Source organism: Protopterus annectens, chromosome 1.part2 (genome assembly GCF_019279795.1).
Source record: "Protopterus annectens isolate FY-2018-M chromosome 1.part2, PAN1.0, whole genome shotgun sequence".
NCBI lineage: Eukaryota > Metazoa > Chordata > Ceratodontiformes > Protopteridae > Protopterus > Protopterus annectens.
The window spans coordinates 993,806,234-993,833,701 of record NC_056727.1 but is presented as its reverse complement, the minus strand read 5'-3'; the positions used below and the strand labels follow the sequence as shown (position 1 = coordinate 993,833,701).

Sequence of the window (27,468 nt, the reverse complement as noted above, 5' to 3'; positions counted from 1 at the left end):
GCAACTTGGACTACATGGGTACACCTTTGCCTGTGTCAGTGACAACAGGTAGCACACACATATTTGGTTCTGGAAAACGAGAAGGCTGTGGTTTCTATTCCCACTGCAAATTAGTTACAGATACTGCTGTGCAGCACTGCGGAGGATGCTGCACTCCTGAGCATGTCATCTTTCAGATGAGATGTGAAACAGAAGTCCGATCTACTTGAGCAGCTGAGGTGGATGTAGAAGATCCCATGGCACCTATCAAAAAAAGGAGAGGAAGCTCCCTAATGCCCCAGCCAAATTTTCCCAAGTAGTAGAAATACCACTTTTGGTCTCCCCTGAAAAGAGGGTACTATCCTAGTGGGACAAATCTGTTCAACAAAAAGAAAATAAAAATGAACTATAAATAAAAATGAGCATTAAACTGGACGTAATATTCTGTTCCAGGGCTTCCTTTGGAACCATAGTCGTATTGTGAATCCCACCCAAGGTAGTAGGTAGGTTGGTATTCAGATGCAACAGTCTGAGCGGACTGGATGAATAGAATGTGGATGTTACATACTTAACACATTGCTGGATCCTTTTATCATGCTGAGTTCATTGATGTCCCTCTCTCCATCCCCTCTTCCAAGATGTCATTCCCTGAGGGATCTGAAGGATGATCTTTGATCTTTCTCATAAGTATAATTTTTGTGTGTAGATGACAGTCTGAGGAGGGTCTCCAGCCAGAGGAATTATGGGAGGGAAAGTTTAAGGAGCTTGGCACTGGAGCACTAGTAACGCTTAATCAGATCCAACAAGCAGCCCAAAGACAAGTCTTGCAGTCCAGTATAAAATGATCCATCGTTACACTGTGTATGTAATTTCTGTTTTATTCAAAAGCAAGTACTGTTGCTTAAGATAGGTTGAAGATGTTTGCTGAATATTTTTTAGAATCTGCATAATTTTGTCAACCCATCGCTTTTGCATCATTGTTTCTGCCAAATATTACCTTCCTTTTCTGTCTAGCTCTGGCATACACACCCCCTATTGCAGAGAAGTAAAAGTCAAGTTAAATTCCATGCCCCTTCCATGTATGCTTTTACAAGAACCTGCTGCTGGCTGTATTAGTCCATTGATGCTATGAAACTTCTAACATGTATGTGAGTGTCTGGTTCTCAAGTTTTAAGCTGCAGTCATACTTCAGGATTACACCCTTTTACACACAAATACTGTGATGTTCTTCGTGTTTCACTGTTGCAGTCATCACACTTGGGTTATCTGGCTGCAGGTAGCCCTCAGTTGGCCCGAATACCAGAGTCGTGGGATTTCTGCGTCTGATGCTCTCTCTTCTTCCATGACGTCAGGTCGTCAGGGGTATAAAACAGGCAGCCGATGCCATTACATCAGTTTTTCTTGCAGAGAAAGAGCCCAAAGCAGTTCACAAGTGCCGGTCGGTCGCTATCTGAAATTGTCATTTTTCGAGTTTCAAACCTGAAGTCTTCTAAAGCTAAGTATCCCATTGGGGATTCTTTTTTCTTGCTCTAAACGATGTCAGGTAAAGTTAACAGTTGTCTTGCCTGTGGAAAGCAAATATCTCACAGAGATTTTCATTCTTACTGCGTCGCCTGTTTAGACCCAGTCCACGACATCCCTCGCTGTCGGTTTTGTGCCTTGTTTAACGCCCAAACCATGCGTTGGGCTATTTTTGTCGCTAAATTATTTCGCTCTCATTCTTCATTTTCCGAAGTGGCTTTGATAAGCCAACCAACTACCGATCTTCCGAAAAAGCATAAAGACAGACCGCATAGGTCCAAACCAGTCGAAGATGTTTCCGTTAAGCTAGTCGCCTGTCCGCAGGTATTCAGTGAGGCATCTTTGCAGCCCCTGATGCCCGCTTCTACAGATTCGCAGGCCTCTGCTGAGACCCATTCGGAGTCTGGTATGCCGCAAGATGTTTCTTCGACTCTGGAACCTGTGGATGCCTCTACCTTGGATGGGTCCGGAGCCGCTGTGCAGGCACCGGCTTCTGAGGTTGTATTCCAACCTACCAACGTTTGCATTAAACCGACAACTTCGTTTTAAGCTAAAACTACCATGTTTCTCAGGCCCAAAGTATGCACTACGCCTAGAAAACTGGCCAAAGCGCATGCTCAAGATCCCATGCCACAAAAACAAATGCTTAGAATGGCTGAAGACCTTATCACCCTAATTAGGGGAAGCCAGCCTTCCCCTGCTAAGAGACAAAGAATTGAGTTTCTTTCTGATTCTACAGACCAGGAGTCTGATGACTCTGACCCTTCTGATTACCAGGACATACCCTTATCAACCTTTGAGGATTCAGATGCAGAGGAATCTATTCCTTCTGCCTCCCCTCCAGAGGATTTTTCGTTTGGTGAAACCTTGCATACTTTGAGAGCATTTCCGCTGGGAATGCCAGGGCTATCCTCCATTCAAGAGACTCAGAGAATTTTGAGTTGCCTTAGCACAGGCCTCTAGCTATACCCCCTGTCCTGGGTGTTGTAGATGTCTTCATGGAATCCAGTCTTACTCCAGACACTTCACCACTGGCCCCTAGAAAACCTGACTGGTACTACAGAGTACCTGATTCTCACAAATTTCTATTTAAGAATCCTACTGCGGGTCCAGAGACCATTTCCCAGGGACCTAAAGGGATTAAGGCTACGACAGCCAAAAACACTACTCCTTCAGACAGGGATTCCAGAGCTTTAGACAGATGGGGTAAGAAGGTGTATACCTCTACAACTCTTGCCATCAGGGCATTGACTTGCCAGTTTCACATGTTGAAGTACCAGCAACATATTATGGAACAAATTAAACAAAAAAATGGTTTCTCCAGATTGTGCAGAAAATAAAGATTTACAAGAGTTAATGCATTCTGCAAACCAAGTTAGTAAGCATATTTTGCAGTGCAGCTTTGATGCCATAGAAGCATCTTGCAGGGCTGCAGTTGCTGGGTCTGTACTGAGAAGGCATGCTTGTCTGAAGGAACAAACCTTGCCAGACCATGTCAAATCAAAATTACTAGATGCTCCTTTAAATCAGGACAGTTTGTTTGGCACCAAAGAGGTTCTTAAAAAGATGGAAGACAAAGCTAAATCTGTGGGAACTGTTAAAGAATTCTTACAAGTGCAACCACCTAGATTCAGTAGGCATTGGACTTCTAAAAATTGGTCCTTTCCAACCCCTTTCAGGCCTTCTCAGTCCAAACCCAGGGGAGCCAGACCACCAAGACTGCAGTCTCAGGGTATGAAGAGATAAAAACAGGGAGCGGCAAGCCACCCCCTTATGAAAAAAGTTCACAATGACTTTTCAATTATCCTTCCTAGCCCTGTCCAACTACTTGCACCCCTAGGAGGAAAACTTGCCCTTCATGCCAAAAACTGGATGTCCATTACTCAGGACCGATGGGTTCTAAACATTGTTTCCCAGGGGTACAGATTCTACTTACATTCCCTGCCAACCCCAAGTGGGTTTCCAGACCTTCCTCCAAACCAGTGGGCAAAGGCTCAAAACCAAGTACTTTCCCTGCTCAATATCAGGGCCATTCAACCTGTTCCAGTAGAACAAAGGGGGCAGGGTTTCTATTCCAGACAGTTCCTGGTGCCCAGAAAGAGGGCTCTTAGCACCAAATCCTGGATCTATCAATTCTCAACACTTTTCTGGTGGTTCCAAAATTCAAAATGCTTACCCTGCAACAGCTTATACCCTATGCTAGCCAAGAATGCCTGGTTAGTCACCCTAGACTTAAAAGAAGCTCATCTGCACATCCCCATAAGGGAGTCTTGCAGGAAATATCTATGCTGCAAGGCAGACTCTGTGTACTGTCAGACCTTTGGACTTCCCTTTGGCTTATCTACTTCGCCCAGGGTATTCAAGTGCCTGGCTCCAGCCATTGCATACTGCAGGCAGAGAAATATCCAAATTTTCCCATACTTGGAAGATTGCCTGATTCAGGCGGGGACAGTCAGAAATTCCGACTTCAGCACCTGACATTTGTAAAAAGACTCCTGTCTTAATTGGGGTACACCATCAATGAAAAGAAATCGACAACTGGTGCCCAGTCAAAAAAATGTATTGCTGGGAGCAAGCTTGAACACAACTTCCCAGATGGCATTCCTCAATCCAGAAAAACAGATTTATTTGACAAACAACTTCAGTCTACTGGCCACCCAAACCCAGCTATCTGCAAGCCCTAAGGTTCAGGTGGACCTCTTTGCCTCCCCTGAGTACCACCCCGAGTACCACCCGTTGAGCAAATTTTGCACCGGGAACCCCTCACAGCAGGACCTGGAAGGTGGATGCCTTATCCTTCAGATGGAAAAACCTCTCAATTTATGCCTTCCCCCTCTGCTTCTCCTCTCAAAGGTACTACTCAAGCTTAGACAGGACAGCCCAAGGGCAATTCTTATTGCCTCAGACTGGCCATGCCAGCACTGGGTACCCACTCTTATGCAGTCTGACAACAGTGCCACTTTGGCACCTTCATCAGACACCTTCCCTGCTATCTCAGCAGGAGGTACAGATTTTGCATCCACAGCTGCAAACACTAAACCTCGCAGGCCTGGCTTTATCCCCTGAATACTCCACCAGCAACCCTCAGCAAACAGGTGCTGGACGTCATTCTTGAGGCCAGAATGTCTAGTACTAGGAAATCCTATGCTGAAAAATAGAAAAGATATTGTTCTTGGAGTCAGTCTCAAGGAAAGGAAACAACTGTGCCCTCCTTGCCTCAAATCCTGGATTTACCTAGCAGAGCTACTCCAGAGAGGCCTATCTTCCTCCTCCATTAATATTCATGCCTCTGCCATCTTAGCTCATTATAATACTGAGCCACCTCTATTCTCTCACCCTCTCATCAAACAGTTCCTGAGAGGGGCTAACAACTTAAGGCCCCCTAGGAGAGCACCCACCCCTGTCTGGGGCCTTAACTTTGTACAGGAAAAGCTCACGCTTCCCTCTTTTGAACCTGCGGCTTCAGCAGAGTTAAAATTCCTTTCTTGGAAAACAGCCTTGCTTTTAGCCATTACCTCAGCTAGAAGAGTGTCTGAGTTACAGGCACTAATGGCTGTGGAACCCTTCATTTTCCATGCTGACAGGCTTTCCCTCAGGACTAACCCATCCTTTATGCCTAAGGTGGACTCCAGTGTGCCTCTAAACCAAGCCATCCATTTGCCAACCTTCTTCCCTAATCCTCAAAATAAAGGGGAAAGGATCCTGCACTCCTTGGACGTGCACAGACAGCTCAGGTTCTACCTTGACAGGACTAAACCTTTCAGAAAATCTGACCAGCTGCAAGTCAGCTTTGCTACAGGTGCAGAGGGCAAGGCCATTTCAAAGCAAACCATTTCCAAATGGATAGCACACTGCATCCATTTCTGCTACAAGTACCATGGAATACCTACACTACAGGGGATCAGAGCGCATTCCACTAGGGCTACTTCCACCTCTACAGCATTTCTCAGGGTGGTCCCCACCAGGGACATCTGGAAGCTGCAACCTGGAGTTCTGTACACACCTTCACCAAGCATTACCACTTATCTATTTTTTCTAAATCCAGAGCTGGATTTGCTTCAGCAGTCTTACAAGGCCTGCTAGCCAGCCCCAACTCCTCTTGACTGCCTCCACCCTTCCTCAGCTTTGGGAATCAACCCAAGTATGATGACTGCAACAGTGAAACATGAAGAACATAATACAGTTGTGTACATTTAACATAAATGTAGATGTTAGAGTGTATTCACTGTTGCAGTCCTGGTTTCCCTCCCTCCAGCCCCCTGTTTTTCTCTATCCTTTCTACCTATCCTCTATATGGCCATTTTTTTATGGCAGTGGTATTTACTTTTTACTGGTGTTCCACACCATATACTAGCTTCCTATTTGGGGGACTCCTGACATCTAGGGCAAGAAAAACTGATGTAACGGCTGTTCTTCGTGTTTCACTGTTGCAGTCATTACATTTGGGTAATCTGCTGACAGGTTCCCCTCAGTCAGCCTGATTAACAAAGTCTTGGGTTCTGCGTTGGTTGCTGTCCCTTCCATGAGGTCAGGTCATCAGGGGTATAAAACAAGCATCCGACGCCATTACATCAGTCTGTCTTGCTGTGCGGTGCCCGATGCAGAAGCAGTTCGTAAGTGCCGGTCGGCTGACTCCTGAAATTTACATTTTAGAGTTTCAGAACCGAAGTCTTCAACTTAAAGCTAAGTACCCTGTTGGGGAAACTTTTTCTTGCTTCTTACCGATGTCAGCAAAAGTTAAGAATTGCATTACTTGTGGAAAGCAAATACCTCACAAAGATTTTCATTTGTACTGTATTCCTTGCCTAGGCCCTGACCACGACATATCTTGCTGTTGGTTTTGTGCTTTATTTAATCAGCGCACTAACTGTCTGTACATTTTTGCCTCTAAATATTTCAGTTCTCTGTTTAATTATCCAGAAATGTCAGTTAGCCATCTGACTAATGAGATTCCGAAAAAACATAAAGATAGAGACAGGCCGCCGAGGTCCAAAACTGCTGACACTTCTAAGCCAGTCACCAGTTCGCCGGTACTCAGTGAGGCACTTTCGCAGCCCCTGATGCCTGCTACTTCTGATTCGCAGACCTCTACTGAGAGCCATTCGGAGTCTGGTATGCCGCAAGATGCTTCACCTATGGAACCCCATCCCCACGGATGTCTCTACCTTGGATGGGTCCGGAGCCGCTGTGCAGGCACCGGCTTCTGAAGGTGTATTCAGGCCTACAGACTTGCATATTAAATAGACTCCACTTTCATTACTAAGGGCTAAATCTAGATCTATGTCTAAAAAACTGATGCCCAGGCCCCATGTTTAGGCCCCTCTGCCTAAAAAACAAATGATCAAAATGGCTGAAGATCTAATTACTCTAATCAGGGGTAGTTAACCCCCCCCCCCCCCCCCCCCACAAGAGGCCTAGTGCTGAGCTTGATTATGAATCTTCTGATCAGGTTTCTGTTTCTTCTGATTCTTCTAATGACCTGGATTTGTCCATACCTACTTATGAGGATTCTGATGCAGAGGATTCCATTCCCTCTGCTTCTCCTCCTGAGGATTTTTCTTTTGGGGAAACTTTACATACCTTAAGGGAGCATTTCCACTGGGAAAATCAGGAATTTTCTGATTCAGAAAAGAGGCTTAGGGATTTCCTTCTTACCTCAGCATAGGCATTTGGCTATACCACCTGTACTAGACATTGTTGATTGTGTTTTCAGAATCCAGTATGGCCCCTGATTCCCTGCCTCTGGCTCCTAGTACACCTGACAGGTACTACAGGGTTCCTGAGTCTCAAGTTACTTTTCAAAAATCCTTTTGCAGATCTAGAAACCATTTCTCAGGGGACCAAGGGCATTAAGGCTTCTACTGCTAAAAATCCTACCCCTTCTGATAGAGACTCCAGGGCACTGGATAGATGGTGTAAGAAAGTTTATACTTCTGCAACCTTGGCAATCAGGGCTTTAAACTGCCAATTGCACATGTTAAAATATCAACAGCATATTATTGGACTGCTTAGACAGAAAATGATGTTGATTCCTGACTGTGGAAAATAAAGATTTACAGGGTTTATTGCATTCTGCTGAACAAGTTGGAAAGCGTACTTTGCAATGTGGTTTTGATTCTTTAGAGGCCTCCTGCATGGGCTGCTGTTACTGGGTCCATGCTTAGAAGGCATGCTTTGCTTTAGGAGCAATCTTTGTCTGATGATGTTAAAGCAAAATTGTTGGATGCTCCTTTAAATTAGGACCGCCTGTTTGGTAATAAGGCTGAAGAAGTTCTAAAAAAGATGAAAGATAAAGCTAAATCTATGCAAAATGTTAAAGATTTCTTAAAAGTGCAACCTCCAAGATTTAGTAGGCACTGGCCTACTAAGAACTGGTCTTTCTCCAGTTCTTTCCAGATCCTCTCAAACCAAACCCAGACGCACCAAAAGCGCCAGGTTTCAGTCCCAGGGGACTGTCAGAACTAAGCAATGGGGGGCCTCCACTTCCAAATCTGGAAATAACAAGGCACCCCCCCCCCATGGTAAACAGTCTCAATGACTTCCTTTTAAAATTACCAAGCACTTACCTTTTAGCCGCCCCCTTGGGGGAAAGATTGCTCTTCATGCAAGGAACTGGGAACTCATAACCCAGGACAAATGGGTTTTAAATATAGTGTCCCAGAGATACAGATTTCATTTCCACACGTTGCCAACACCAAATGGGTGGCCAGACCTGCCCCAAATCAGTGGGCAGAGGCTCAAAAATAAGTTCTTTCCCTCTTAAACATGGGGGCTATTCAGCCAGTACCAGAAGGGGTAAAGGGACAAGGTTTCTATTCCAGGCTTTTTCTGGTACCCAGGAAAGACTAATCATGATGTCCAATTCTGGACCTGTCTAAACACCTTTATGGACATTCCTATCCTGGACCTTTCTGTCTTAAACACCTTTATGGTGATTCCAAAATTCAAGATTCTAACTCTTCACCAGTTTCTTCCTATGCTAGGCAAAGATGCCTGGTTGGCAACTCTAGATTTAAAAGAAGCATGCCTGCACATCCCAATCAGGGAATCTTGCAGAAGATACCTACGCTTCAAAGCAGGCTACTTGTATTATCAGTTCTCTGCACTGCCCTTTGGCTTGTCGACTGCACCCAGGGTATTCACAAAGTGCTTGGCTCCAGTTGTTGCATTTTGCAGGCAAAGAAATATTCAGATATGTCCATACCTGGACGATTGTCTAATTCAGGCAGAAAACCAGGGCATACTTCTAAATCTGGCGTTTGTAAAAAAAAAAGGGTTCCATCTTGTCCTGGGGTACACCATAAACAAAAAGAAATCACAACTGGTACCTTCTCAACAGATTACATTCCTGGGTGCAAGCTTGAATACAACTGCCCAGATGGCTTTCCTCACGCCAGAGAAGCAAATTCATTTGGTAACATAGTTCAAACAAGTGGCTACAAAACCCCTGCTATCTGCAAGCCAAATACTGCAAGCTTTGGGGTTCATGGCCTCCTGCATTCTTCTAATTCCATATGCAAGACTGCATATGAGGAAACTACAGTGGTACTTAAAAAGTCTATGGAGTAAACATTGTCACAGCCTGAAAACAATGATTCCTATCATACCTTGCCTACGCCTGGAATTCCTATGGTGGGCAGAGGCCTGCCACCAAAACAAGGGACTGCCATTCACACTACCCCTGCCGCCCAAACCCTAACTACAGATGCATCAGACTATGCATGGGGGGCTAACTTGGCAGGGAAGTGCATTCAGGGCAAATGGAACCCAAATCAAATGTACCTACATATCAATCAAAAATAATTTTTAGCTGTACAGAATGCTCTGACAGCCTTCAAGGACTACATTCTTCCAGGACAACTAATGGTACAGACGGACAACACCACAGTTATGTGGTACATAAGCAGGGGGGTACACATTCCTACCCCCCCTGCAGACTAGCCATGGCATTGTGGAACACAGCCTTGAGCTACCAGGTGTACCTACAAGCTCAGTTCCTGCCAGGAAAATTTAATACACTGGCAGACGGACTAAGCAGAAATCTCATGGACCCACACAAGTGGAAACTGGAACCACAGATTTTCAACATGTTGACAAGCAAATGGGGGAGCCCAGACATATATCTATTTGCCTCCTCCCAGAACTACCAGTTGGAAAAGTTTTGCACAAGGACTCCCCACAAAAAAGCCTGGAAAGTGGATGCTCTGTCCTTCAGCAAGAATAACCTCAGTCTACACCTTTCCCCCTCTGCCTCTGCTCTCCAAAGTTCTGCTAAAAGTCAAACAGGACAGACCAAGAATGATTTTGATTGCTCCAAACTGGCCACGCCAACACTGGTATCCACTCTAGTGCAGTGTCGCAAATGTCTCCATGGCACCTGCCTCAGACCCCTTCCTTGCTGTCTCAGCAGGAGAACCAAATTCTGCACCCTCAGCTTCCAACATTGATCCTTGCAGCCTGGCTAATCACTTAAATTCACCCTTATCATCCCTCAACAAACCTGTGATGGATGTCATCTTGGAGGCGAGAAGAGCTAGAACTAGAAAATCTTATGCTGACAAATGGAAAAGATTCTGTGCCTGGAACCAATTTTTAGGGATGAGCACAGCAGCTCCCAATTTACCTCAGATTTTGCAGTACTTAATTGAGATGCTTCACCAAGGGCTTGTCTTTTTCCTCTATTAAAATCCACAGTATAGCTATTTCAGCTCACTATAACACAGAATCACCCCTCTTCTCTCATCCCCTGCTCAAGTAGCATCTCAGAGGGGCAAAGAACTTGAGACCACCCAGGAGAGCTCCTACCCCTGCCCTGGGACCTTAACTTTGTTTTGGAGAAGCTCATTCTACCTCCTTTTGAGGCAGCTGCTACTGCAGACTTAAAATTTATTTCTTGGAAAACAGCCTTCCTTTTAGCAATCTCTAGCATCTAGAAGGAGATCTGAGTTACAGGCTCTTATGGCAGTGGAGCCTTTCATCATCTTTCATGCGGACAGGGTATGTCTGAGGACCAATCCATCCTTCATGCCCAATGTGGTTTCCAGTGTGGCTCTTAATCAGTCCATTCATTTGCCAACCTTCTTTCCCAATCCACAGAACAAAGGAGAATGGATTCTGCATTCCTTGGATGTGCACAGAGAACTTAGATTCTACTTGGACAGGACTAAATCTCAAAGAAAATCTGAACAATTGCTGGTAGCATTTGCTGCAGGGGCAGAGAGGAAGGCTATTTCAAAACAAACCATTTCTAAATGGATAAGCCATTGCATTCATTTCTGCTATAAGCGCCATGGAAAACCTATCCCTCAGGGGATCAGATCTCACTCCACCAGGGCTGCATCCACTTCTGCAGCCTTTCTCAGAGGTGTTCCAACCAGGGATATTCTAGAAGCTGCTACCTGGAGTGCTGTGCATACTTTCACCAAGCAGTATCATTTACCAATTTTCTCTAACTTCAGAGCTGGCTTTGCCACTGCTGTCTTGCAGGGCCTTATAACTGGCTCTAATGCTGTATAAACTCCTCCTCCCAACCGTAGCTTTGGGAATCTACCCAAATGTAATGACTGCAACAGTGAAATGGGAAGAACATAGTACAGTTGTGTACACTTAACATAAATGTAGATGTTCAAGTGTATTCACTGTTGCAGTCATGGTTACCCTCCCTCCAGCCCCCTACTTTATTCTGGCTATACCTCTACTTTCTTTTACTATGCTTAAAATCCTTTTTGGTGTATTTGCTTTTGGTTGGAGGTATATTTTTGTGTTTTAATTTTATTTGCTTCCCATTAAGGGGGCACATGACATCTTGGGCAAGACAAACTGATGTAATGGCATCAGATGCATGTTTTATACCCCTGACGACGTCATGGAAGGAAGGGACAGCAACCAATGCAGGACCCAAAACTTTGTTAATCAGGCCGACTGAGGGCAACCTGCCAGCCGATTACCCAAATGTAATGACTACAACAGTGAATACACTCTAACATCTACATTTATGGTAACTGTACACAGCTGTACTTTTTCATGGAAGAAGCGACAGCATCTGCAGGAATCCCAAGACTCTGGTATTCGGGCCAACTGAGGGCTACCTGAAGGCAGATAACCCAAGTGTGATGACTACAACAGTGAATACACTCTAACATCTACATTTATGGTAACTGTACACAGCTGTACTTTTTGTTACCTGTTTGCATTTGTTTATTTATTGCCTTCATTGTGCTGACTACCCTCTTTGTCCCTTGTCTTAACAGTTCTGTTCTCCATATTTCTTTGCTTTTTATTTTTCATTCAGGCTTCATTCATATTCATCTAATTGTGACTTACCTTTCCCTTCTACTCTTTTTGTAAACCTTTCCCCTTAACTTTATTCCAAAAAGGTCCATGTCCCCAAAATAACTCGTCTGTTTTCCATATGTTGAGGTAATTTTTTCTGTTTTTCTGGTACATTTCTGTATTCCACTCCTTAATTTTCCTTTACCACTGTGGAGTGTACTCCTGTAACCTCTGTACTGTATTTATTTAAATTTAACTGCATACCTAGAAGTCCGGACCCTTCATCACCACCCCATTCACCAGCTACACTATTCTTTTCTCCTGCCTTAGCCACACATCCCCATGCAAACCCCCTCATACACCATCTCTGTTTTTATTCCTGCACATTGTGGTTTGTGATTGCTTCATCTTCAGCTAGTGCACAAATTATTTCTCATTTCCAGTGATTAGCATATGATCTACTTCTCATAAATGCAATTTGGTGGTCCACATGTGAACTACTTCTCATAAATGCAATTTAGTCCTCTGTTAATCCACTGACAAGATCGTTCCAACCTTTTTCATCAGTACCGTGTCTTAACATCTATAATAAGTACAAATATGACACAGTCATTGTCCATGCTGGTGTGAACGACCTGAGACGTACCTCCCTGGACTACATGAAAAGAGACATAGAGGAGCTCTCTGATTATGTAGCCCAGGCAGGTATGACCCTGACCCTGAGCAGTATCCTTCCTTCACCAAGAATGATGCCACAATATAGAGACAAGATGATCAGCTTTAACAATTGGCTTAATGTCTGGTGTCATTCAAAGGGGATCCAGTGTCTGTCTGCCTGGGATGACATGCTTGACAAGCCACGCTGCTTCAAGAAGGACGGCTTGCACCTGTCACCCCTGGGATTCAGGATATTGGCTAAGGCTCTTGCCACCCCCATAGTGCCTTTTTTAGGCAAGGCTCAAATTCTAAACCTACCACCCTAGAAAACAAAAATGGGAAGAAACTGAGGGTAATGCTGCTCAATGCCAGAAGTCTAAATCTCAAAATGCACGCACTCGAGGCCCTTCTCAGTATGGAGAACATTGATGTCTGTGCTGTAACTGAAACCTGGTTCAAGGCTCCTGAGAGCACCCCGTCACTATTAGGTTTACCTCATATCATGCGTTCCGGCCCCAAAACCTGGACCACACCACAAAAGGAGAGGGTGTATCCATATTCATAAAGGATACCCACACCTCCAGGTTGGTGGCAACGCACGAAGCTTTGGAAACCATCCAGGTGCAACTAACCATAGGCAAAACTGCTCTACAAATTATAGCATGCTACAGGCCACCCTCTCAAACTCAGGAACCCCACACAGCCTTCCTGAAGACACTGGAGGGTATAAATGTATCTCCAAACACCATCTTATTGGGTGACTTCAACTACCCGAATATAGACTGGGAACATCACTCAAGCCCTAACTTTCTAGCCCAACGGTTCCTGGAGTTAATAAATTCAAATGCCATGGAACAGCTAGTCACTGTTCCCACGAGGAGAAAATATACTAGATCTCATTATCACAAACATGGGGACAAAATGCTCCACACTGGAAGTATATCCCTCATTGGTGAGATCTGATCATAAACTAATCTCACTGGAAATCCACATCCCGCCCCCACCCCAAACAAAAAAGACCACAGTGAAAAACTTCTCTAAAGCAAACTTCACACTACTCAAGACTGGTGTGGTATCCTTTCAAGGCCCCTGAACCAGTGGAAACCACAACCCAAGCTGCGGAAGCCCTTACAAATGCCTTCTATGAACACCTCCAGGACTGCATGGATCAGGCAATCCCAAATAAAACCAAGACTCTTTCCGCAAAGGGCAAACGTCCAGTCTGGTGGACCCCAGCCATTAACAAACTTTACAGTAAGAGGAGAAAGCTATTACATGATAGAACAAAATCCATAAAAGGGAAAGTCACCCCTGATCATTATTAGTAAAAAAATACAAGCACTCATAAAATCAACTAAGGCCAATTTTGAGAGAAAAATTGCCATGGATTCAAAGGACAATCATAAGGCCTTTTTCAGCTATGTTAGGAACCTGGGTGGAAACTCCCAGATATGCTCAGAATTAGTCCAAAATGATACAAAAATCACTGAACCCACAGACATTGCCAACATACTGGCAGACAGGTTCAGTGCAAACTTCACCCCCCCCCTAAAGGAGAGATAACTATCCCAGCGGAGTGTAGCCTCCCAGACATCTCAAATGCGCAGGTGAAAGCTGCTCTCTCAAGCTAAAAACACAGAATCAATGGGACCGGATGGTGTCCCCGGCTGTGTGCTACACGAGCTAAATGAGGAATTAAACCTGCACATAAGGCAGCTGTTTAATCTCAGCCTTACCACAGGATACGTGCCCAAGGAGTGGCGTACGGCAACTGTGGTCCCACTCCACAAAGGCAGTGCCTCTACGGACCCTGGTAATTACCGCCCCATAAGCTTAACAAGTCTAGTCTGCAAAGCTATGGAGAGGATCATAATGGAGCTCATAAACAAAGATATAGGGGACTTGCAGACATTGGACCCGACCCAGTTTGGCTTCAAGGGCAGATCATGCCTTTTGAACTTGGTCGACTTCTTCGCCTACCTTGACCTTGCAAAGGCTTTTGACACAATACCCCACTCGGGTATTGTAGAAAAACTTACCAGCTTAAATGTAAACGCATATGTCACAAGATGGGTTGCAAACTGGCTAAAGGACAGAACCCACAGGGTTAGAGTTGCTGGCGCTATGTCAGACTCCAAGCCGGTCACAAGTGGTGTCCCACAGGGCTCGGTCCTTGGCCCCCTATTGTTCGGCATCTACTTCTCAGAAGTACAGGCCAACATGGGAGGACTTTGGCTGACAAAGTTTGCAGACGACTGCAGACTGGGCACCATAGTGGAAAGTGCATCGGACACGGATATCCTTCAGAAGGGACTCACGGAAACAGATAGCTGGTGCCAAAGCCATGGCCTGAAGTTAAATGCCAAAAAATGTATAGTCATACCCTTCGGGAAAAACAAGGTAACCCCAAGCTACCATATAGGTGGCAATCCACTAAGCACAGAAGAGGTTATCAGGGACCTGGGGACCCAGGTTGACAGTGGCCTTTCTTTTGACACTCACATTGCTAAAGTGGTTAGAAAGACCTTCTACATTGCCCACCTGATCATGAAGGGATTCACATCCAGATCTAGTGAGGTCATTGTTCCCCTGTACTCTTCACTTATCAGACCAATGATCGAGTACAATGCCCCATTCGGGATGTATCTCACCCGACATCTGCAGCAATTGGAGAGACCCCAAAAGTTCCTCACCAAAAGGATAAAGGGGCTCAAACATATGTCATACGATGCCCGACTGAAGAAACTCCAGCTCTATTCAGTCGCATACCGTCTGCTCAGAGGTGACATGTGCCTGACATACAAGGCCATGTCCAACCTGGAATTAATGGACATGCTCCACCTCAAAAAATCCAAATCCACCAAAACCACTAGAGCAAGCGACTTAAACCTTAGCATGGATATAAATAGGACGTGCTGGAGGGATAGATTTATCACTCAGAGACTCCCTATGCTGTGGAATAAAATCCCGGTCCATGTGAGGCAGAGCACCTCGCTGGCTCTGTTCAAGAGAAATCTTGACCTGTGGATGGGAGATCGTAGGTTTACTCCAGGAATCATCTCTGTGTCACTGCTGGACAGAGGCACAACAAACTAATGGGCACAGTATTTTTTCATATACGGGGTGGCGTAAGCCACAAAACTTTGGGCTAGGCTTATAAATGCCTTAGGGCAGATAGCCTAGTATAAACCTATGAACCTATAAATGATGTAGATTTACAATTTGTTTTCACCATTCCTGTGTAGTAATGTTTCTGTCGTCACCTTGTTTACATTAAGAAGGTTTGTGGTCTGCACTGTAGTGGCAGAACAGGTAGCTTACACCCTTCTAAGTTGGGAACTGCTGATTGAGGGCTCAGTGTCTGTTCTAAAAGTGTATTAATTCTGGTTTAAGCACTTGGGCTTCAGGCCCCGTTATTTTACATTAAAATGGTTCGTGGTCTGCACTCTTGTGGGAGGAGAGGCTGGACTCTGCCCTTCTGAGCTGGGAATTTCTGGTTAAAGGCTTATAGTGCCTGCATATCTGAGCTGCTTCTTACTGAAATTGGTACACCTTGTCTGCTGTAGCATAGATTAGATCCAGGCCTGCTGAATCTAGCATAGTTTGTATAACTTGAGCACTAATCCAGGCATTCTTTAAAGTATTCAATTGTATTTATTACTGCTTGGTAGTAACTTGCTTAGTGTAGCTATCATTCCAAGTCTTTTGGATTAAGCACTTGGGCTTCAGACCAGTTGTTTTACATTAGGAAGGTTTGTGGCCTGCACTGTCGTGGCAGGACAGGTAGCTTACATCCTTCTAAGTTGGGAACTGCTGATTGAGGGCTCAGTGTCTGTTATTCTAAAAGTGTATTAGTTCTGGTTTAAGCACTTGGGCTTCAGGCCAGTTATTTTGCATTAAGAATGTTTGTGGTCTGCACTCTTGTGGGAGGAGAGGCTGGACTCTGCCCTTCTGAGCTGGGAATTTCTGGTTAAAGGCTTATAGTGCCTGTATATTTGAACTGTTTCTTACTGAAATTGGTACACCTTGTTTGCTGTAGCATAGACTAGATCCAGGCCTGCTGAATCTAGCTGTTTGTATGCTTGTTGTTTGTTTGTTTTTCTGAAACGCTAATTCCACCTAAAGCGTGGCTTTTCAGCGCTTCTGTGGATCCCTAGTTATATCTGCATTGCTTACTGTACTTATTTCCTTGTTTCACTTGAAAGTTACTGTTTGTCGTTTTTGCATTTAAGTTACCTGTAACACATTGCATTTAAGATACCTGGAACTTGCTCACTAAAGCAATTATATAAGTCAGCACTAAAAAATTAAAAGCACTACACCCTCACAAACTCCCCTTGAGTACCTTGTTCCCCATTGGCCCTTTTTTTTCAATTATAAAGGAATTCCCAATACTATTCTAGCATGTCCAAAGGTCAGTTGTCAATCTCCTCTCCGGTCCAGCTGGTGAATCTGGGAATCTTGAGGCAATGTTACAACTGCCTCATGTACACAGACAACCCACTCCTCCTCCCAACAAATTCCAACACATGTGAGATGCAACCATATAGCCATACTGGAGGCTAAGCTCTCTCAACTCAGTACTGGCGAAACCAGACAGGAGGAGAAGGAAACCACACTCACTACAATTCCAGTCTCTCACAAACCTACCACGACAGCAAACCAAACACATAAACACACAAAAACATACTTGGAGGCTCTAAATAAAAATCTGCCTAAGCAGCAGAGACCTCCAAAGCAGACACCCAAGCAACTGCTACCCCAAAACAAAACACGTGCAGCACATAGCTCTCAAAGCCAGTGTGCCGAACAGTCACAGCCCTTAAGGCTAAACAACACACCTGATACACTTGTAATAGGTGACTCTATCATCAGGCACACTGACATCCTGCTCACCAGGCTGAACAAGGAGAAGGTCATGGTGAGCTGCCTGTCGGGTGCTAGGATCTGCCACATAACACAAGCACTCAGGTCACTCCAAGGCAAGTACAAATATGACTCCGTCATTGTCCATGCTGGTGTGAATGACCTGAGACGTACCTCCCTGGACTACATGAAGAGAGACCTAGAGGAGCTTTCTGAGCATGTAGCCCAGGCTGGTATGACCCTGACCTTGAGTAGCATCTTACCCTCACCAAGAATGATGCCACAATATGAAGACAAGATGATCAATTTCAACAATTGGCTTAAGTATTGGTGTCATTCAAAGGGGATCCAATGCCTGTCAGCCTGGGATGACATAGGTTCATAGGTTCATACTAGGCTATCTGCCCTAGGGCATTTATAAGCCTAGCCAGAGTGTGTGTGGCTTTCACCACCCCTTAGGATGAGAATACTATACCCATTAGTTGGCTGTGCCTCTGTCCAGCAGTGACACAGAGATGATTCCCGGGGTAAACCTACGATCTCCCATCCACTCGTCAAGATTTCTCTTGAACAGAGTCAGTGAGGGGCTCTGCCTCACATGGACTGGGATTCTGTTCCATAGTGTAGGGAGTCTCTGGGTGATGAGTCTGTCCCTCCAGCACGTCCTATTTATATCCGTGTTGAGGTTTAAGTCTCTTGCTCTCGTGGCTCTTGTGGATTTGGATTTTTTGAGGTGGAGCATGTCCATTAATTCCGGGTTGGACATGGCCTTGTATGTCAGGCACAGATCACCTCTGAGCAGACGGTATGCGACTGAATAGAGCTGGAGTTTCTTCAGTCAGGCAGCGTATGACATGTTTGAGCCCCTTTATCCTTTTGGTGAGGAACTTTTGGGGTCTTTCCAACTGCTGCAGGTGTCGGGTAAGGTACATTCCGAATGGGGTGTTGTACTCAATCTTTGGTCTGATAAGTGAAGAGTACAGGGGTACAATGACCTCTCCTGATCTGGATGTGAATCCCTTCATGATCAGGTGGGCAATGTAGAAGGTCTTCCTAACCACTTTGGCAATGTGAGTGTCAAAAGAGAGGTTACTGTCAACTTGGGTCCCCAGGTCCCTGATAACTACTTCCGTGTTTAATGGACTACCACCTATGTGGTAATTAGGGGTTACCTTGTTTTTCCCAAAGGGTATGACTATACATTTTTTGGCATTTAGCTTAAGGCCATGGCTCTGGCACCAGTTATCCATTTCTATGAGACCTCTCTGGAGGATGTCTGTGTCTGATGGAGTGTCAATTATGGTGCCCAGTTTGCAGTCATCTGCAAATTTTGTCAGCCACAATCCCCCTATGTTTGCCTGCACTTCAGAAAAATAAATGCCAAACAAGAGGGGGCCCAGGACTGAGCCCTGTGGGACACCGCTCATGACCGGCTTAGAGTCTGACATGGCACCAGCAACTCTAACCCTGTGGGTTCTGTCCTTGAGCCAGTTTGCAACCCATCTTGTGACATATGGGTTTACATCTAAGCTGGTGAGCTTTTCTATGATGCCCGAGTGGGGTATTGTGTCGAACGCTTTTGCTAGGTCAAGGTAGGCTGTGTGAACTGCCTAAACCCCCTACAATGGCCTTAGCAACTGTTTCAGAAAAGTTGACCAAGTTCAAGAGGCAGGATCTGCCCTTGTCGAAGCCAAATTGGGTAGGATCCAGTGTCTGTAGGTCCCCAGTGTCTTTATTTATGAGTACCATTATGATCTTCTCCATAGCCTTGCAGAGAAGGCTCGTCAAGCTTATGGGGTAATTTCCAGGGTCCGTAGAAGCACCGCCTTTGTGGAGTGGGACCACAGTTGCCGTCGCCATTCTTTGGGTACGTATCCTGTAGTAAGGCTAAGATTAAACAGCAGCCTTATGTGTGGGTTTAGTTCCTCATTGAGTTCATGTAGCACACAGCCGGGGACACCGTCGGTCCCATTGATGCTGTGTTTTGCTTTAGAGAGAGCAGCTCTCACCTGGGCATCTGAGATGTTTGGGAGGCTAGACTCTGGTGGGATAGATATTTCTCCTTTTGGGGGGGAGGGGAGAAATTTGCACTGAACCTGTCTGCCAGTATGTTGGCAATGTCTGTGGGTTCAGTGATTTTTGTATCATTTTGGACTAATTCTGAGCATGTCTGGGAGTTTCCACCCAGGTTTCTAACATAGCTAAAGAAGTCCTTATGATTGTCTTTTGTGTCTTTAGCGATTTTTCTCTCAAAGTTGGCCTTGGATGATTTTATGAGTGATTGTAGTTTTTTGCTAGTATTGATCAGAGATGCCTTCCCTTTTAGGGATTTTGCTCTGTCATGTAGTAGCTTTCTCCTCTTGTTGTAGAGTTTGTTTATGGCTGGGGTCCACCAGACCGGGCGCCTGCCTTTTCGTGGAAAGGGTCTTGATTTTATTAGGGATTGCTTGATCCATACATTCCTGGAGGTGCTCGTAGAAGGCATTTGTAAGGGTTTTAGCAGCGTGGGTTGTGGTTTCCACTGGCTCGGGGTCCTTGAAGGATGCCACTCCAGTCTTAAGAAGTGTGAAGTTTGCTTTTGAGAAGTTCTTCACTGTGGTCTTTTTTGCTGGGGTTGGGGGCGGGATGTGGATCTCCAGTGAGATTAATTTATGGTCTGATCTCACCAATGAGGGATATACTTCCGGTGTGGAGCATTTTGTCCCCATGTTTGTGATGATCAGGTCTAGTATATTTTCTCCTCTTGTGGGAATGGTGACTAGTTGTTCCATAGCATTTGAGTTTATGAACTCCAGGAACCTTTGGCCTAGGGTGTTGGGGCTTGAGTAATGTTCCCAGTCTGTTTGGGTAGTTGAAGTCACCCAATATGATGGTGTTTGGAGAGACATTCATACTCTCCAGTGTCTTCAGGCAGGCTGTGTGGGTTTCCTGAGTTTGAGAGGGTGGTCTGTAGCATGCTACAAACTGTAGGGCAGTTTTACCTATGGTTAATTGCACCTGGATGGTCTCCGATGCTTAGATGCTGCCACTAACCTGGAGGTGTGGGTATCCTTTATGAATATGGATACTCCCTCTCCTTTTGTGGTTCGGTCCGGATTTTGGGGCCGGAACGCATGATATGAGGTATAACCTGATAGTGCTGGGGTGCTCTCTGGAGCCTTGAACCAGGTTTCAGTCACAGCACAGACATCGATGTTCTCCATACTGAGGAGGTCTTCGAGGGCGTGCATCTTGAGGTTTAGACTTCTGGCATTGAGCAGTATTACCCTTAGTTTTTTTCCATTTTTGTTTTCTAGGGTGGTAGGTTTATCATTTGAGCCTTGCCTAAAAAAGGCACTATGGGGGTGGCAAGAGCCTTTGCCAATATCCAGAAGCCCAGGGGTGACAGGTGCAAGCCGTCCCTTGCGAAGCAGAGTGGCTTGTCAAGCATGTCATCCCAGGCAGACAGACATGGGATCCCCTTAGAATGACACCAGTAATTAAGCCAATTATTAAAGCTGATCATTTTGTCTCTGTATTGTGGCATCATTCTTGGTGAGGGTAGGATACTGCTCAGGGTCATACCGGCCTGGGCTACATAATCTGAGAGCTCCTCTACATCTCTTTTCATGTAGTCCAGGGAGGTACGTCTCAGGTCGTTCACACCGGCATGGACAATGACTGAGTCATACTTGTACTTGCTGTGGAGTGACCTGAGTGCTTGTGTTATGTGGCGGATTCTAGCGCCCGACAGGCAGCTTACTGTGATCTTTTCCTTGTTCAGTCTGGTGAGTGGGATGTCAGTGTGTCTGACTATGGAGTCACCTATAACAAGTGTGTCTGGCATTGTGTTTGGCCTTAAGGGTTGTGACTGTTTAGCACACTGACTTTCAGAACTATGTGTTGCATGTCTTATGTCTTGAGGTGGCAGTTGCTTGGGTGTCTGCTTTGGAGGCCTCTGTAGTTTTGTTAGATTTTTGATCAGTGCCTCCGAGTATGTCTTTGTGTGTTTATGTGTTTGTTTTGCAGTTGTGATAGTTCTATGTGAAACTGGGTTTGTGGTGTGCGTGGTTTCCTTCTCCTCCTGTCTGGTCTTGCCAGTCCTGAGTTGAGAGAGCTCAGCCTCCAGTTTGGCTATATAGTTGCATCTCTCACATGTATTTGTGTTTTGTGGGAGAAGGAGGGGGTTGTCTGTGTACATGAGGCAATTGTAACATTGCCTCAAAATGCCCAGATTCACCAGCTGAACAGGAGAGGACTCTAGCAACTGACAGTTCGACATGCTAGAAAAAGTGAAAAAGTTTGCTGTGTAACTGAGTCAGAAGGGACCTATAGGGAAATGGGTACTCAAGGGGATTCTAGTTTAATGTAGTACTTTGTTTAGTATACAAGTACTTTACCTATATAAAAATGCTTTAGGAGCAAGTGCTGAGCTTTTGAGATAGAGAATAGACTGTTTAGATTGCAAGTAGAGAAGTTCTAAGGGAAAAATTGAAGAGCAGACTTTACGGAGCCAGGAGTAGTTTAACCGGCACTGCCCGATGGTGCTCTATGGGCAACTCCGCGCTAAAGCGGGCTTAATATCAGGGGGTTGAGAAGAGCTAGGAATTGACCCAAAATGGCCAATAGACTACAAGTTTCTGGCTGGAACCACTGCTCTAGGGACAAATAGGCTGCTCAGTGCTCCCCACTCCCACTGGTGAACAAAGAAGCTTCCCTTTATCCAAATAAGGATACGGAATAGCACAGGAACCAAGCCGAAGCCCAGAGATCAGCAAACTCTGAAGACTGGACTATTCTAGTTCAGTAAGGCGGGAAAACAAGATATTTTTTTGCAGAAAACAGAGGAAAAACAGACAGTAAATGCTATAAATGCTTTTAAACGGCAAGCGCACTTGAGTGTGTTATCCTACAGGTAAAATTAAGCAACAAATAACTTTTTTAAAGGTGCAAAACAGTTAATCAACACAACACCACAAAACAAAAACAGCTCAACAAGCCACAATGCTTTGCTAGGGACGGCTTGCACCTGTCACCCCTGGGCTTTCGGATATTGGCAAAGGCTCTTGCTACCCCCATAGTGCCTTTTTTAGGCAAGGCTCAAAAGACAAACCCACCACCATAGGTATCGCAAGGGATAAGAAACTGAGTAATGCTACTCAACGCCAGAAGTCTAAACCTCAAGATGCACGCACTCAAAACTCTCCTTAGCATGGAGAACATCAATATCTGTGCAGTAACAGAAACCTGGTTCAAGGCTCCCGAGAGCACCCCAGAACTACCAGGTTATACCTCATACCATGCTTTTCGGCCCCAAAACTTGGACCGAACCATAAAAGGAGGGGGGAGTATCAATATTCGTCAGATACCCACACCTCCAGGTTGGTGGCACAACACGAAGCATCAGAGACTATCCATGTGCAACTAACAGTGGGTAAAACTGCTTTCCAGTTTATAGCCTGCTACAGACCACCCTCCCAAACCCAGGAACCCCACTTGGCCTTCCTGAGAACACTGGAAAATATGAAGGTCTCTCCAAACACCATTATATTGGGCGACTTCAACTACCCAAACATAGACTGGGAGCATTACTCTAGCTCCAACACCCTAGCCCAAAGGTTCCTAGAATTTATAAACTCAAATGCTATGGAACAACTTGTTACCACTCCCACAAGAGGGGAAAACATACTGGACCTAATCATCACCAACATGGGGACTCTATGCTCCAAACCAGAAGTGTATCCCTCACTGGTAAGATCAGACCATAAACTAATCTCACTGGATATTCACATCCCAACTCCACCCCCTGCCCTGAAAACCACAGTGAAAAACTTCTCTAAAGAAAATTTCACACTCCTCAAAACCGAGGTGGAATCCTTCAAAGCCCCCGGGCCTATGGAAAATACGGCCCAGACCGCAGAATCCTTTATAAACGCATTCTATGAACACCTTCAGGAATGCATGGATCATGCAATCCCAAATAAAACCAAGAACCCAATCCTCCAAAGGCATTCGTCCTGCCCACCAGACATGATGTCTGCCTCCAAAGGCAGACGTCCTGTCTGGTGGACCCCAGCCATAAACAAACTATACAATAGAAGGAGGAAGCTACTACATGATGGAGCAAAATCCCAAAAAGGGAAGGCATCTCTGATCAGTATTAGCAAAAAACTACGGGCACTCATAAAATCGTCTAAGGCCAGCTTCGAGAGAAAAATTGCACAGGACACTAAGGATAATCATAAGGCTTTCTTTAGTTATGTTAGGAACCTGGGTGGAAATTCCCAGATATGCTCAGAATTAGTCCAAAATGACAAAAAATACAGCGAACCCACAGTCATTGCTAACATCCTATCTGACAGGTTCAGCGCAGACTTCTCCCCCCCCCACCCAACAAAAGGGCAAATATCGATCCCAGCAGAGTGCTGCCCCCCTGATATCTCAGATGCTCAGGTAAGAGCTGCCCTCTCCAAAGCAAAAAACACAGCATCAATGGGACCAGACGGTGTCCCGGGCTATATCCTACATGAACTCCAAGAAGAGCTAAACCCAAACATAAAACTACTGTTCAATCTCAGCCTTACTAGGTACCCAAAGAGTGGTGTACAGCAACAGTGGTCCCTCTCCACAAAGGTAGTGCCTCAACGGATCCTGGAAACTATCACCCCATAAGCCTGACTAGCTTGGTCTGCAAGCTATGGAAAGGATCATCATGGACCTCATAAATAAAGATATTGGGGACCTACAGACACTGGATCCTACCCAGTTCGGCTTTAAGGGCAGATCCTGCCTCTTAAACCTGGTTGATTTCTTTGAAACAGTCACCAAGGCCATTGACGAGGGGAAGGTGGTCCACACAGCCTACCTGGACCTCACAAAAGCCTTCGATACAGTACCCCACTCTGGCATTATAGATAAGCTCACCAGCTTAAATATAAACCCCTATGTCACTAGATGGGTTGCAAACTGGCTCAAGGACAGAACCCATATGGTTAGAATTGCTGGAGCCATGTCAGATTCCAAACCAGTTACAAGAGGCATCCCACAAGGCTCAGTTCTGGGACCTCTCTTGTTCGGTGTATATTTCTCGGAGGTACAGGCCAACATGGAAGGACTGTGGCTGACCAAGTTCGCAGATGACTGCAAACTGGGCACCATAATCAACTCTCCAGCCGACACAAGCATCCTACAAAAGGGCCTCATAGAAACAGACAACTGGTGCCAGAGCCATGGCCTCAAGCTAAACGCCAAAAAGTGTATAGTCATCCCCTTTGGCAAAAACAAAGTGCCCACAAATTACCACATAGGTGGTAATCCATTAAATACAGAAGAAGTAATTAGGGACCTGGGGACCCAAGTTGATAGCAATCTCTTATTTGACAACCACATGGCCAAAGTGGTTAGAAAAACAATTTATATAGCCCACCAAATCATGACGGGATTCAGATCTAGATCAGGGGAGGTCATTGTGCCTCTACTCATCCCTCATCAGGCCTATAATTGAGTACAATGCCCCTTTTTGGATGTACCTTACCAGACACCTGCAGCAACTGCAAAGACCCCAAAAGTACCTCACCAAGAGGATCAAAGGGCTCAAACAGATGCCATATGCTGCCCGGTTAAAGAAACTCCAGCTCTACTCAGTGGCATACCGCCTGCTCAGAGGTGATCTGTGCCTGACGTATAAAGCCATGTCCAACCTGGAATTAATAGACATGCTGCACCTCAGAAAATCCAAATCCCATCGAGCTACGTGCTCGAGAGACTTGAACCTCAGCACTGAAATAAATAGGACATGCTGGAGGGACAGATTCATAACCCAGAGGCTCCCTTCACTCTGGAATAAAATCCCAGTCCAGGTTAGGCAGAGTCCCTCATTGACTCTTCAAGAGGAATCTTGATGAGTGGATGGGAGATCGTAGGTTTACCCCGGGTATCACTTCTGTGTCACTGTTAGACAGAGGCACAGTATACTAACCTCAAAAAAGGGCATATCAAAATTCATTTAAAATGGGTGGCGAAAGCCAAACACACTCTGGCTAGGCTTATAAATGCCCTAGGGCAGATAGCCTAGTATGAACCTATGAACCTTCCACAAGGTTTCTGGCAAGCTTACCCCTTTAATCATTTGTTTGAAATTTTCTGAAAGTACATCCTAATGCTTGACTCTTATCCTTTCCATTCTCGCAATTCAAACCCACCCCCCCAAAAGGATTGATGACGTCTTGCACCTCTACAACTCAGTCCACATTTTCAGTCTTTATTTAAACCTATGAAAATTCTGACTTCCGGATTCATCCCTCTTCCCGTTATTCTGTTCTCTCTCATTGCATCTCCTTTGATTACTTATGAAGTCCTTCACTTAATTCTTATGTGTTTTTCATCCACCACTACTTCCACCATAGCATTGTCCTTATAAGCCTTCACCTTACAAGCTCATAGTAACATTTCCTTAGCATTGACACCTGTCCTTTTACCCAGCTTGGCTTCTGCCCTCCCCATAATCTGCACTTGCTCTCATCCTGCCATTCTTTAATTCTAATATACCTTTCTTAATTTATCTTACCACAGTCTCTTGTAAATCTCTTAAGCTTTCTTTTCTGAACATGTAACTTTAATTTTTCTTTCCTTCATTTTACCACTCTGTTCACCTCCACTCCATGCTTAAAGTTAGCACCACTTCATCTTTTCCTCCATCCTACCATTGTCCTTCAGCGTTTCCATTACTGTACAAGTCTTATTTTTGTCAGCTTTTTCCCCCACCCCAGCTATTTTGGTTTCATCACCAGGTATGCATGATCTGAGAGAGTTTCCTGTAATTACTGTAAAATGTTTTCTGTTGACTTCTTTTGCAGAAGTCATTTGTTTGAAACGTATACCAGTAAGCTCTGTTTGATCATTCATGAGCCCGTGGGGCACAGGTAGTAAAGGCACATTTCTTGTAAACCAGAGTAGTAAAGCTGCATTATTAAAATCATAAAAATGATTTGTGCAGGAAACAAACCCTCCCCCACGTGCTTTAAGGTTTTCTTCTGAGTTATTTTTTTCAGTCTTCCCTTGCAGGATCCCCTTCTGTCTCAAGCCAGCTCACTCCATTGACACTGAGGAAACCCCCAGCTTTAGTGCAAAAACTGACAAGTGGGGATTGTGATGTAGGTAGACAGAGGTGGTTTGTGCCTTCACTAGCATTTGCTGTTGCTGTCAGTGAATGTGTGTTTGGTCCTAATGCCACACACAGATGGCTAATGTGGGTAGCCATATCACTGTCAGGGGGGAGGGGGGCTTACAGTAACCTCCCAGTAAATATGCATGTTTCTGCACATATGCTGATGAGAGCAACAATCACTTGTTAGATAGCCCCAAGCCAGTCTCTCTTGTCCTGGCCACTTTGGTGGTAGTTGGCCACTGCCAGTTTGGACAAACTGATGTTGGCTGCTCACTCCCATCATGTACTTGATTAGCTGTTGAGCACCTGTGCCATCATTCAGACCTGTTATTGAAGTATTCAGGTGTTTTCTGTGTTCTTAACATAGCTTGTCCCATACTTAATTATATTCTCTCTTACAGTATACAGCATGGATCAAGACTATAATAAGATTACATGGTGGGTAACCCCCCTCCTGGAAAAATGATTATCCAAAACTGCATAGTTATATTTTTTTTAATCTTTATTTAAATCTTCACAATGTATACCAGTTATATAATGTAATTATTTTAGTACTCTTATTACATTGCCATGAGTAGTAAAGTTCTATCTGAAGAACTTGGTTTGTGTGCTGAATTCTTGCAAGATTTAAGCTTGCATCTTGCAGAGTTACTGTTAATTTTTTGTCAGATTTTAATATGAGTATGTAGGTTCACCTGTTAATTTTTTGCCAATTACTATTTGCTGAAGTTCACTGGTGTATATAAGCAAGGTAAGAGATGTGAAATCCTTCAAAGAGATTTAACAAGAGGTGCTTCAGCTTATTGAGGTTTTCAAACTGTTTCATTTGAATGTCTGTCTTTCATGGTTGGTAGTTTGTTTTGAAAATGTCTCTGAGCAGTATACTAACAAACCAATGTACTTCACTTGCGTACCTCATGTCAACCTTCAGTAATGTATATTACATGTGTTTTTTACCCATGAATTTTCCATGCATTTATCCTATTCTATATACCGTTAGTCATTGCAAGTTTGACTTTTAATTTTTG

General features: G+C 44.8%; 1 protein-coding gene across 1 annotated transcript in view; it reads left to right on the top strand.

Annotated features, from left to right (window-relative positions):
* The window catches only part of AGO4 (argonaute RISC component 4), a gene marked incomplete in the record, with an annotated part of 1,401,134 nt that overhangs the window by 1,136,013 nt on the left and 237,653 nt on the right, over positions 1–27,468 (top strand).